Genomic DNA, 13,823 nt, shown 5'->3' on the forward strand with positions numbered 1-13,823 from the left:
TCAAAAGCAGAGACATTACTTTGCCAACAAAGGTCCATCTAGTCAAGGCTATGGTTTTTCCAGTGGTCATGTATGGATGTGAGAGTTGGACTGTGAAGAAAGCTGAGCACCGAAGAATTGATGCTTTTGAGCTGTGGTGTTGGAGAAGACTCTTAAGAGTCCCTTGGACTGCAACGAGATCCAACCAGTGCATTCTAAAGGAGATCAGTCCTGGGTGTTCTTTGGAAGGACTGATGCTAAAGCTGAAACTCCAATACTTTGGCCACCTCATGTGAAGAGTTGACTCATTGGAAAAGACTCTGATGCTGGGAGGGATTGGGGGCAGGAGGAAAAGGGGAGGACAGAGGATGAGATGGCTGGATGGCATCACCGACTCGATGCACATGAATTTGGGTGAACTCTGGGAGTTGGTGACGGACAGGGACACCTGGCGTGCTGCAGTTCATGGGGTCGCAAAGAGGTGGACACGACTGAACTGACTGAACTGACTTACACATCAATTGTTATGCCAGATACATGCAAAGACAAAGACAAAGAAAACCCTTAGTCACTCAGGAAATATTTACCAAGCACTTTCTTTGTTCTGAGAACTGTGATAACTATTCAAGATACAGATAAGCAAAAACACATCTAGGCTTTGCTCTCACAGTGTGCAATCCAATGGCAGAAGGAAAAACTGAAATAATCACAACTATGACTATAAATAGAGATCAATGGGATCAAGAAACGGGGCATGCAACAAAAACCTGAATGAGACTAGAAGTAATGAGCAGAATGCTCTTTAAATGTTGAGAAGTAAACAAAACTTATGTGGGCACAAACAGTGAGTAAGCCTGGTTTTGGCAAAGTGAAGTAATGCTGAAAGATGGCCCTGACCAGCTCTAATCACTTATGCTTTTCCCATTGAAGAATTAGCTGAACAAAATCAAGAATCTATTCAAATAAAGTGGCTCAAATTTTACATCTCTCTGGTCTCACTTGCAATATGAAACACTGCAGCTTTACTTTTAATAAAATGGGAAATTTGCTTATACCCATTCTATTAGTTAAAGCTATGTTCAGTAAACAGCTTCCCTTATAGCTCAGTCAGTAAAGAATCTGCCTGCAATGCAGGAGACCTGGGTTCCATTCCTGGATCGGGAAGATCCCCTGGAGAAGGAAATGGCAATCCACTCCAGTATTCTGGCCGGGAAAATCCCATGGACAGAGGAGCATGGCAGGCTACAGTCCATGGGGTCACAAGAGTCAGAGACGATTGAGCAACTAAACCATATTCAGTAAAATAACTTATTAATTAATGATGAGTCTTCCAAAAATATTTTCTGATATCAAACTATGCAGACTCTAAAACATCCCTATGGCATTTAAAAGAAAATATTCTGAAGGTAATAAAAATCAATTTACAAAAGGAAACATTTACTACAAACTCCTCTCATGACACATCAGGAAAAAAATAAAGGCTGTACTGGCACTTACAAAACCTCAGGTGACCTGAGAAGTCCACTGAGGACTGTAACAAGCATGCTCATCTCAAATACCGTTTGGAAATCCAGCCCAGGAGGGGAACCAGGATATCTCTTAATGACTTTCCAACTCTAAATTACCAGGGGAAAAAGCATTGCTTTAAGCTTCAAATAATTATTCCAGTTTCATATCTCATTTCTCTCCTAGCTAGAGATTCTGACAAACATCCACATTTTTCTAAGGAATTGCTGTATTGAGGAATTATGCTTTCTTCATATATGACCTTTTAAAACAGAATGAACAAACAGCATCCCCTCACTACCTCATTTCTATTTCGATCTTTATAGAATAAACAGAGTCTGAAAAATCTTAGGTATTACTGAAATAAATACTTTTAACTTGTTTTTTAAAATACTTCATGTACTCTTTGTCTTCACTGGCCATGACAATTAATAAAATACATATAAACCTTAAAATGTGTTCATCAGTTCAGTTCAGTCACTCAGTCGTGTCCAACTCTTTGCAACCCCATGAATCGCAGCACGCCAGGCCTCCCTATCCATCACCAACTCCCGGAGTTCACTCAGATTCACATCCATCGAGTCAGTGACGCCATCCAGCCATCTCATCCTCTGTCGTCCCCTTCTACTCCTGCCCCCAATCCCTCCCAGCATCAAAGTCTTTTCCCATGAGTCAACACTTCACATGAGGTGGCCAAAGTACTGGAGTTTCAGCTTTAGCATCATTCCTTCCAAAGAAATCCCAGGGCTGATCTCCTTCAGAATAGACTGCTTGGATCTCCTTACAGTCCAAGGGACTCTCAAGAGTCTTCTCCAACACCACAGCTCAAAAGCATCAATACTTCGGAGCTCAGCCTTCTTCACAGTCCAACTCTCACATCCCTACATGACTACTGGAAAAACCATAGCCTTCACTAGACGGACCTTAGTCGGCAAAGTAATGTCTCTGCTTTTGAATATGCTATCTAGGTTGGTCATAACTTTCCTTCCAAGGAGTAAGCGTCTTTTAATTTCATGGCTGCAGTCACCATCTGCAGTGATTTTGGAGCCCAAAAAAATAAAGTCTGACACTGTTTCCCCATCTATTTTCCATGAAGTGATGGGACTGGATGCCATGATCTTCGTTTTCTGAATGTTGAGCTTTAAGCCAACTTTTTCACTCTCCTCTTTCACTTTCATCAAGAGGCTTTTTAGTTCCTCTTCACTTTTGGCCATAAGGGTGATGTCATCTGCATATCTCAGGTTATTGATATTTCTCCCGGCAATCTTGATTCCAGCTTGTGTTTCTTCCAGTCCAGTGTTTCTCATGATGTACTCTGCATATAAGTTAAATAAGCAGTGTGGCAATATACAGCCATCACGTACTCCTTTTCCTATTTGGAACCAGTCTGTTGTTCTACGTCCAGTTCTAACTGTTGCTTCCTGACCTACAAACAGATTTCTCAAGAGGCAGGTCAGGTGGCCTGGTATTCCCATCTCTCTCAGAATTTTCCACAGTTTGTTGTGATCCACACAGTCAAAGGCTTTGGCATAGTCAAGAAAACAGAAAGAGATGTTTTTCTGAAACTCTCTTGCTTTTTCCATAATCCAGTGGATGTTGGCAATTTGATCTCTGGTTCCTCTGCCTTTTCTAAAACCAGCTTGAACATCAGGAAGTTCACGGTTCACGTATTGCTAAAGCCTGGCTTGGAGAATTTTGAGCATTACTTTACTAGCATGTGAGATGAGTGCAATTGTGTGGTAGTTTGAGCATTCTTTGGCATTGCCTTTCTTTGGGATTGGAATGAAAACTGACCTTTTCCAGTCCTGTGGTCACTGCTGAGTTTTCCAAATTTGCTGGCATATTGAGTGCAGCACTTTCACAGCATCATCTTTCAGGATTTGAAATAGCTCAACTGGAATGCCATCACCTCCACTAGCTTTGTTCGTAGTGATCCTTTCTAAGGCCCACTTGACTTCACATTCCAGGATGTCTAGCTCTAGGTGAGTGATCACACCATTGTGATTATCCAGGTCGTGAAGATCTTTTTTGTGCAGTTCTTCTGTGTATTCTTGTCACCTCTTCTTAATATCTTCTGCTTCTGTTAGGTCCAGACCATTTCTGTCCTTTATCGAGCCCATCTTTGCATGAAATGTTCCCTTGGTATCTCTAATTTTCTTGAAGAGATCTCTAGTCTTTCCCATTCTGTTCTTTTCCTCTATTTCTTTGCATTGATCGCTGAAGAAGGCTTTCTTATCTCTTCTTGCTATTCTTTGGAACTCTGCATTCAGTTGCTTATATCTTTCCTTTTCTCCTTTGCTTTTTGCTTCCCTTCTTTTCACAGCTATTTGTAAGGCCTCCCCAGACAGCCATTTTGCTTTTTTGCATTTCTTTTCGATGGGGATGATCTTGATCCCTGTCTCCTGTACAATGTCACGAACCTCATTCCATAGTTTATCAGGCACTCTATCTATCAGATCTACGCCCTTATATCTATTTCTCACTTCCACTGTATAATCCTAAGGGATTTGATTTAGGTCATACCTGAATGGTCTAGCGGTTTTCCCTACTTTCTTCAATTTCAGTCTGAATTTGGTAATAAGGAGTGCATGAGCTGAGCCACAGTCAGCTCCTAGTCTTGTTATAGTTGACTGTATAGAGCTTCTCCATCTTTGGCTGCAAAGAATATAATCAATCTGATTTTGGTGTTGACCATCTGGTGTTATCCATGTGTAGAGTCTTCTCTTGTGTTGTTGGAAGAGGGTGTTTGCTATGACCAGTGCATTTTCTTGGCAAAACTCTATTAGTCTTTGCCCTGCTTCATTCCACATTCCAAGACCAAATTTCCTTGTTACTCCAGGTGTTTCTTGACTTCCTACTTTTGCATTCCAGTCCCCTATAATGAAAAGGACATATTTTTTAGGTGTTAGTTCTAAAAGGTCTTGTATGTCTTCATAGAACCATTCAATTTCAGCTTCTTCAGCGTTATACTGGTTGGGGCATAGACCTGGATTACCATGATATTGAATGGTTTGCCTTGGAGACGAACAGAGATCATTCTGTCGTTTTTGAGATTGCATCCAAGTACTGCATTTCAGACTCTTTTGCTGACCATGATGGCTACTCCATTTCTTCTAAAGGATTCCTGCCCATAGTAGTAGATATAATGCTCATCTGAGTTAAATTCACCCACTCCAGTCCATTTTAGTTTGCTGATTCCTAGAATGTCGACGTTCACTCTTGCCATCTCTTGTTTGACCACTTCCAATTTGCCTTGATTCATGGACCTGACATTCCAGGTTCCTATACAATATTGCTCTTTACAGCATCAGACCTTGCTTCTATCACCAGTCACAATAAATTATACAAAGTCTTATAAGTAGTTCATAAAACATTTAATTATACAACATGAATTTCCTAATTCACAAGCATCTTGTGGCTTACCTTGGGCTAAACTCCACTTCTGCCTCTTATTAGTTTTTAATATGAGACAGTTAATTTAAACACTCTAGGCTTTAGTTTTATTATAAATGGGCATCACAATTTCTATATGCAGTACTGTAATATTAAGTGGTTTTTGGAGCGGGTTGCCTTTCCTCCTCCAGGGCATCTTCCTGACCCAGGGATCAAACCCAGGTTCCTTTGGCTCCTGCACTACAGGAGGATTCTTTACTACTGAGTCACCAGGGTAATCCATATAATAAGTACTAAATAAATGCTATTATTTTATTTAAATCTTTGATTCAAAGTTAGAATAAAACAAGAGGATATATAAACACTAATTTAGTTGAGTGCTTTGGACATTGTGTATTATTTTGAATAACATAACTTAAAACTTTATAAATAAATGCAGTCATGAAATCAACAAGTACAGAGAAAATAAAAAAGAAACACAGTGATAGATGGTCTCTGAGATTTCTGAATCTTTCTCATTCAGGTTAGATGGTATAAGAGCACACTTGTTCCCCAAATGGCTAGACTAAAGATTATAAAAAATTTACAGTTTTTGACATGAATGTCTTCTATCTATTAATACTGTATTATGAAACATTAAGGGAGACTTTCCTCACCTGAAAAGTTAAACCATAACCACTCTGGAATAGAGAAGCACCCTGTCAGGTTGTAGCTTTAGGATTTGAAAACAAATATGATTTTAAAGAATTATAACAGGGAAGCAGCTCATTTGAAAGTATGCATAATGGTTCACTGAAACAAACTTCAGAAAGTATGGAAGAAACAAATACACCTCTTAAATACTTAAAGAGATAAAGTCTGACCACAGGTGTCCCAAAACTTAGGCATACATTTTATACCTTAAAGGCAACTTTTACCTTAAAATGAATATTAAACAATTAATTCCTTATTAGCAACCTTATTTTAAACACACAGAGCAAAAGAAAAAAGGAATTAAAGATTAGGGAAGTAAAAACACAGCAGGGAACTTCACAGGTAAAGACATAACAGAAATTACCTAAATTCAATATGAAGAAAACTGGGACAGCTATTCAGTTTCAGTTCAGTTGCTCAGTCATGTCTGACTCTTTGCGACCCCATGAACTACAGCATGCAAGGCCTCCCTGTCCATCACCAACGCCTGGAGTTTACTCAAACTTCATGCCCATTAAGTTGATGATGCCATCCAACAATCTCATCCTTTTGTCATCCCCTTCTACTCCCACCTTCAATCTTTCCCAGCATCAGGGTCTTTTCTAATGAGTCAGTTCTTCACATTAGATGGCCAAAGTAATGGAGTTTCAGCTTCAGCATCAGTCTTTCCAATGAATATTCAGGACTAATTTCCTTTAGGATGGACTGGATGGATCTCCTTGCAGTCCAAGCAACTCTCAAGAGTTTTCTCCAACACCACAGTTCAAAAGCATCAATTCTCTGGCACTCAGCTTTCTTTATAGTCCAACTCTCACATCCATACATGACTACTGGAAAAAACACAGCTTTGACTAGACGGACCTTTGTTGGCAAAGGTCTCTGCTTTTTAATAAGCTCTCTAGGTTGATCATAACTTTTCTTCCAAGGAGCAGGTGTCTTTTAACATCATGGCTGTAGTCACCATCTGCAGTGATTTTGGAGTCCAAGAATATAAAATCTGTCAATGTTTCCACTGCCATCTATGTGCCATGAAGTGAAACGAAGAGATGTTATGACCTTAGTTTTCTGAATGTTGAGTTTTAAGCCTTTTTCACTCTCCTCTTTCACTTTCCTCAAGAGACACTTTAGTTCTTCTTCGCTTTCTGCCATAAGGGTGGTGTCATCTGCATATCTGAGGTTACTGACATTTCTGCCAGCAATCTTGATTCCAGCTTGTGGTTCATCCAGTCCAGCATTTCTCATGATGTCATCTGCATATAAGTTAAATAAGCAGGGTGACAATATACAGCCTTGACTTACTCCTTTCCCAATTCGGAATCAGTCTGTTGTTCCATGTCCAGTTTTCACTGTTGCTTCCTGACCTGCATATAGGTTTCTCAAGAGGCAGGTCAGGTGGTCTGGTATTCCCATCTCTTGAAGAATTTTCCACAGTTTGTTATGATCCACACAGTCAACGGCTTTGGCATAGTCAATAAAGCAGAAGTAGATGTTTTTCTGGAACTCTCTCATTTTTTCAATGGTCCAACTGATATTGGTAATTTGGTCTCTGGTTCCTCTGCCTTTTCTGAAACCAGCTTGCACATCTGGAATTTCACAGTTCATGTACTGTTGAAGCCTGGCTTGGAGAATTTTGAGTATTACTTTGCTAGCCTGTGAGATGAGTGCAATTGTGTGGTAATTTGAACATTCTTTGGCATTGCCTTTCTTTGGGATTGGAATGAAAACTGACCTTTTCCAGTCCTGTGGCCACTGCTGAGTTTTCCAAGTTTGCTGGCATATTGAATACATCACTTTCACGGAATCATCTTTTAGGATTTGAAATAGCTCTGCTGGAATTCCGTCACCTCCACTATCTTTGTTGGTAGTGATGCTTCCTAAGGCTCACCTGACTTCTCATTCCAGGATGAAAGACTCCAGGTGAGTGATCACACCTTCGTGATTATCTGTATCATGAAGATCTTTTTGCATATTTCTTCTGTGTATTCGTGCCACCTCTTCTTAATATCTTCTGCTTCTGTTAGGTCCATACAATTTCTGTTCTTTATTGTGTCCATCTTTGCAAGAAAATCTCCCTTGGTATCTCTGATTTTCTTGAAGAGATCTGTAGTCTTTCCCTTTCTATTGTTTTCCTCTATTTCTTTGCATTGATCACTGAGGAAGGCTTTCTTATCTCTCCTTGCTCTTCTTTGGAACTCTGCATTCTAATGAGTATATCTTTCCTTGTCTCATTTGCCTTTTGCTTTTCTTCTTTTCACAGCTATTTATAAGCCTCCTCAAATAACCATTTTGCCTTTTTGCATTTGTTTTTCTCGCGGTGGACTTGATCCCTGCCTCCTGTACAATGTCATAAACCTCTGTCCATAGCTCTTCAGGCACTCTGTCTATCTGATCTAATCCCTTCAATCTATTTGTCACTTGCATTGTATAATCATAAGGGATTTGATTTAGGTCATACCTGAATGGTCTAGCGGTTTTCCCTACTTTCTTCAATTTAAGTCTGAATTTGGCAATAAAGATTTCATGATCTGAGCCACATTCAGCTTCTGGTCTTGTTTTTGCTGACTGTATAGAGCTTTTCCATCTTTGGCTGCAAAGAATATAATCAATCTGATTTCGGTATTGACCACTTGTTGATGTCCATGTGTAGAGTCATCTCTTGTGTTGTTGGAAGAGGGTGTTTGCTATGACTCGTGCATTCTCTGGGCAAAACTCTGTTAGCCTTTGGCCTGCTTCATTCTGTATTGCAAGGCCAAAATTTCCTGTTACTCCAGTAGTTCTTGACTTCCTACTTTTGCATTCCAGTTCCCTATAATGAAAAGGACATATTTTCTAGGTGCTAGTTCTAGAAGGTCTTGTAGGTCTTCATAGAACCATTCAATTTCAGCTTCTTCACCATTACTGGTCAGGGCATAGACCTGGATTACTGTGATATTGAATGGTTTGTTTTGGAAATGAACAGAGATCATTCTATCGTTTTTGAGACTGCATCCAAGTACTGCATTTTGGACTGTTTTGTTGATTATGATGGCTACTCCATTTCTTCTAAATTATTCTTGCCCACAGTAGTAGATATAATGATCATCTGAGTTAAATTCACCCATTCCAGTCCATTTTAGTTTGCTGATTTCTAAAATGTCGATGATCACTCTTGCCATCTCCTGTTTGACCACTTCCAATTTGCCTTGATTCATGGACCTAACATTCCAGGTTCCTAGGCAATATTGCTCTTTACAGCACTGGACTTACTTCCATCACCAGTCACATCCACAACTGGGTATTGTTTTTGCTTTGGCTCCGTCTCTTCATTCTTTCTGGAGTTATTTCTCCACTGATCTCCAGTAGCATATTGGGCACCTACCAACTGGCGAATTCACCTTTCAGTGTCCTATCTTTTTGCCTTTTCATACTGTCATGGGGTTCTCAAGGCAAGAATATTGAAGTAGTTTGCCATTCCCTTCCCCAGTGGATCACATTTTACCAGAACTCTCCACCATGACCGTCCTTCTTGAGTGTCCCTACATGTTTCATTGAGTTAGAGAAGGCTGTTGTCCATGGGGGAGCCATTAGCTTTTGTTAATTAACTTCGCTGAGCCTATTTCTCAGTAATATATAAATAGTTTGTTCTTCATAGGATTGTAATGATGCTAAAATGTAAGTGCTCAACACAATTACAGACTGAAGTAAATGCTTACTAAATGTTAGTCATTATCACCAAAGAGAGAATTAGAAGGAAAAAAATCTTTTAAAGTAAAACTAATCTTACTTTCAAAACTGAAATGAAGTTGTCAATATAATAGAATATAAATAATTAAGTTTTATTATTATAAAACTAAAATGTCAACACTGACTAAATTGTAGTAAACTAAACTACTTTCTATAATAAATTAGTGACTTTAAGGACAATGCTTACTCTTGGCCATGGATTTACCTCTAATATAGTGCAACAGCCATGGATGTTTTCTGAGCAGCTGCTGTTTTCCTCTTGGACTACTAAGCTCATCCACATAAAACAGAAGGTTCAAGTAGACACTCATTGAATTTAATTTTCCAAAGTCAACTCAACTGAAACATCACCTGGTCTACACAATATTAAACAGGCAGCATTATGTAATCTAAGGCCTGTGCTCTCTTTGACTTCTACATCTCAGGTGTAAAAATGCAATGTGTTTATAATCTCCAGTCTTTATAACCCTGAAGTCTTACTTTCTACTTAAACTACCTAAAAAAAAATCTCTTATTAGAAACACTAACAGTTGAGTTACAGGCATAGCTAAAGAGTATGCATAAACACTTCAAAAATTCTTGCTTTCCCTTGTTTTAAAAAAGAATGAAATTATCCCTTACTAGCATTCCTGCACATGGCAACCCTGGTGAAAGTTACAGTAATGCAGATTTGCATCCAAACCTTCAACTGTACACAGAAATATCCAATGAATATCTCAAATGTGGGAAAAATAATATCATTGCAATGGTTTCCCACTACTTATTCAGGAGATAAGATTTTGTAAAAATGAAGCAAATACTTGCTTCCAAGAATACAGACAAGATGTCCTGGAGGTTTGCCCGTGAGTCAGTACCACATAAGACACTCTCTCTTCATTCGGCTTCCAGGACTGCTACTTCTCTATCTCCTTCCTACCTTACTAGCCTCTCCTTTTCAACTTTTCTCCTTTCAGCTTCTAAATGTCAGAGTACCCCAACTCTCAATTCTGAAATCACTGCTCTGCACATATTCCCTGGTGTTGGTGTTTAGTCACTCAGTCGTGTCCAACTCTTTGCGATCCTATGGACTGTAGACCACCAGGCTGCTATGTTCATGAGATTTCCCAAGCAAGAATACTGGAGTGGGTTGTCATTTCCTTCTCCAGGGCCTCTTCCCTACCCAGGGATCAAACTCGAGTTTCCTTCTTTACCACTGAGCCACCAGGGAAGCACACATTCCTTAGGTAATCTCAATTTGTCCCTTTGCTTAAAATACCATCTACCTGATAATTCTTAAATGTCTTTCTCTAGCTCACCTCTGTTGGGATTTCTACTAAACATCTCAAAGCTAAACCCTGTTCCAAACCTGATTCTCTTTTAGTCTCTTCCATCTTCACTCTTTTCACAAGTGTTGCAACCAGTCTATCAGGAAATCCTTCTGGATATTCCAGCCAAATGCATATTTTCAATCCACCCACTTAACACTGCTGCTTCCATCCAAGCCCTTATCCCTCCACTCTAGGCTACTGAACTGACCTCTGAACTTTTCTTCTAGCTTATACTTCCGACCTCTTACAGACAAATTTTCACATAGCAGCCAAATGAATACTTTTAAAAACATGAATCAAATCATGTAACTCCCCCACAAAAAACCTTCCAGTTAGCTTCCTTTCTATCATACTTGATATAAAACCTAAACACTTTGCCATGGCCAACAAGAGCCTACATGATCTGGCTTCTAGCACCTCTCCAGTCCCATTTGTCTCAAGGACCCCACTGGCTATATTGTTTCTCAAATAAGCCAAGTACCCCCACTTGCACACAGTTTGCTCCATCTGGAATGCTCCTCTCCTAAACCTCATTGAAATTCATTTCCTTAATCTGTCAAGACCTACAGTTAAAAAGTCCTTCCCTGGACATCCTATTAAAACAGTGGCTCCCACCATTTTTTACATTTTTACCTTGCTTTCTTTTTCATTACAGCCCTTACCACCCCCAGACATTATTTCCCATTTTACTTTTGTAACTGTTTATCCCCTTCACTAGAATGTAAACTCAATGCAGAATCACATTTTTCCTTATTCATTTGCATCTTTATTTACCTGCATCATTGATCTTATCACGGGTATACAGAACAGGGCCTGGTGCATGATACCAACTCAAAAATTTGTTGAAGAAACACATTATTTCTAAACTCTATTAAAATATTATTTGAAAGCATTACATTTGTAATTTAAAGTACAATTACAAGAATAAAATAATATAATCTAAAGTGAAATATTCTCTAGGCTACACAGTCATGTGTGTGAATTTTTTATCCTAATTTTTTTTTAAATCAATTACAGGTTCAGTAGCTACCATTTAAAAAAATTCTAGAGTTTCTACTTTAAAAATCCTAAGACATAAAACAACCACATTTTGATTTTTTTGGTCTTTATTTCTTCCCTATTTTCATGGAACACTAGACCAGTGATTTTTTTCCTTCTCCAAAGATGCATCATATTTATATTAATACTATGAGTCAATGATGAATTTGCTTTTCAAACATTTTGTCATAGTCAATTTCTCTTATTTAATTATACATTTAATCCATTCACAAGGAAAAAATAGCTGTTAAGTCTGCATTTTAGAAGGAAAGACTCTATTTATTAATAATTATATTTTAGAACTATGAATTCATCACAAAGCTGTTTAATTTGTTTAATTCAAACTATGCTGTGAATTTCCAGCAGGTAACCCAAAAGGTTGAAATGAGAATATGCCAGATGCTGCATTTCTAAGAAACTCATCATAAAATGGGTCTGGTATTCACAAACTAATAAGACTTACACCTGACTTCACTGGACTCAAACTTTTAAAAACACAAAAACAAGTTTACAGCAGATATGTAATTGTAATGATTTGATCTCCAACTATAAAAACTCATTAAAATAGCAGAAAGTCAAAGTGAAAGTCATGTCCAACTCTTTGCGACCCCATAGATTATACAGTCCATGGAATTCTCCAGGCCAGAATACTGAAGTGGGTAGCCTTTCCCTTCTCCAGGGGATCTTCCCAACTACTGGAGTGGGTAGCCTTTCCCTTCTCCAGTGGATCTTCCTGACCCAGGAATGGAACGGGGGGATTCTTTACCAACTGAGCTATCAGGGAAGCCCATATAATAGCCCAAATCATCAACTAATAATGATAACTGTTAGAGAAGGCAATGGCAACCCACTCCAGTACTCTTGCCTAGAAAATCCCATGGGTGGAGGAGCCTGGAAGGCTGCAGTCCATGGGGTCGCTAAGAGTCGGATGCGACTGAGCGACTTCACTTTCACTTTTCACTTTCATGCAATGGAGAAGGAAATGGCAACCTACTCCAGTATTCTTGCCTGGAGAATCCCAGGGGTGGAGGAGCCTGGTGGGCTGCCGTCTATGGGGTCGCGCAGAATCGGACACGATTAAAGCGACTTAGCAGCAGCAGCAGCAGTCCCTCAGTTGTGGCCAACTGTTTCCAAACCCATGAACTATAGCCTGCCAAGCTAATTTATCTAAGGAATTCTCCAGACAAGAATACTGGAGTGAGTAGCCATTCCCTCCTCCAGGGGATCAAACCCGTGTCTCCTGCCTTGCAGGCAGATTATTTACTGTCTGAGCCACCAGGGAAGCCCAAAAATGGTAATTGTCCATCTCTAAATGCAGATAGACATTAGTGGTTTTGGCTTAAATGCTTAAAAATGTGGAGGCTTAAGGACTCACAGCTTGTAGCAGAAATCTCTCTCCATGGGTTTGTTAACACATAGATATTAACTGACACCATTCATTTTGTTGTCTATGTAACTGGTAATTCATTATTTTGTGATTGTTAGACTCACAGCTATTACAGAGAAGGAAGAGCTATATTTCCACATCTACTATCTTTTTCTTTCCTGTGAAAGGATGCAACAGGTAGAAATTAAATGTAGATAGGAAAAAAATTACTTATACAGTTTGAAAATTGTCAAATTTGATATTTAAATCATAAAAACCCAACTTTTCTTAGTTTACATATATTACAGTTATTTTTAAACAATAAATACAAATTTATTGTATTTTTTCAGAATTCAAGTCTCTATCTCCCTCTTTTGAAAAATTGTATCACTATAATTTTTTCACTATTATTCATTTCCATTATTCATTCATCATTTCATTATTATTTAATTTTCATCATTAACAACTAATGAATGTAGATGGTGAAAGAATCAGAAATTTACCATTCTGGAACTCTTAATAAAACACCTTGTTCAGGTAAGATCATCACAGATCTTAAAACCCCAAAGTATCACCCCATAGATTACCTGCAAGCTATAAAGTGTGGCCTTTCTTTATAACTGAGATGTGTAGTGTCATCACCTTAACCAAGTGCTCAAACTCAGCACCACTAATAGTGACAGCACATGTCTTCTGATGGGATACAATGTAAAGTCACAGCATCACTCCTCCGTAAGTGTTTAACTCAAATCATCCCTTTAGGTAGAAGTTCAAGTTTACAGAATATGCAGAAAATATAAGAGCAAGTTAAATGTCAC

At 38.8% G+C, this 13,823-nt stretch overlaps 1 protein-coding gene across 1 annotated transcript in view; it reads right to left on the reverse strand.

Moving 5' to 3' along the window:
- Positions 1-13,823, reverse strand: part of TMX4 (thioredoxin related transmembrane protein 4) — a 70,176-nt gene that overhangs the window by 36,545 nt on the left and 19,808 nt on the right. The gene's annotated exons all lie outside the window — the stretch shown is intronic.

This window comes from Budorcas taxicolor, chromosome 13 (assembly GCF_023091745.1).
Source record: "Budorcas taxicolor isolate Tak-1 chromosome 13, Takin1.1, whole genome shotgun sequence".
Classification (NCBI taxonomy): domain Eukaryota; kingdom Metazoa; phylum Chordata; class Mammalia; order Artiodactyla; family Bovidae; genus Budorcas; species Budorcas taxicolor.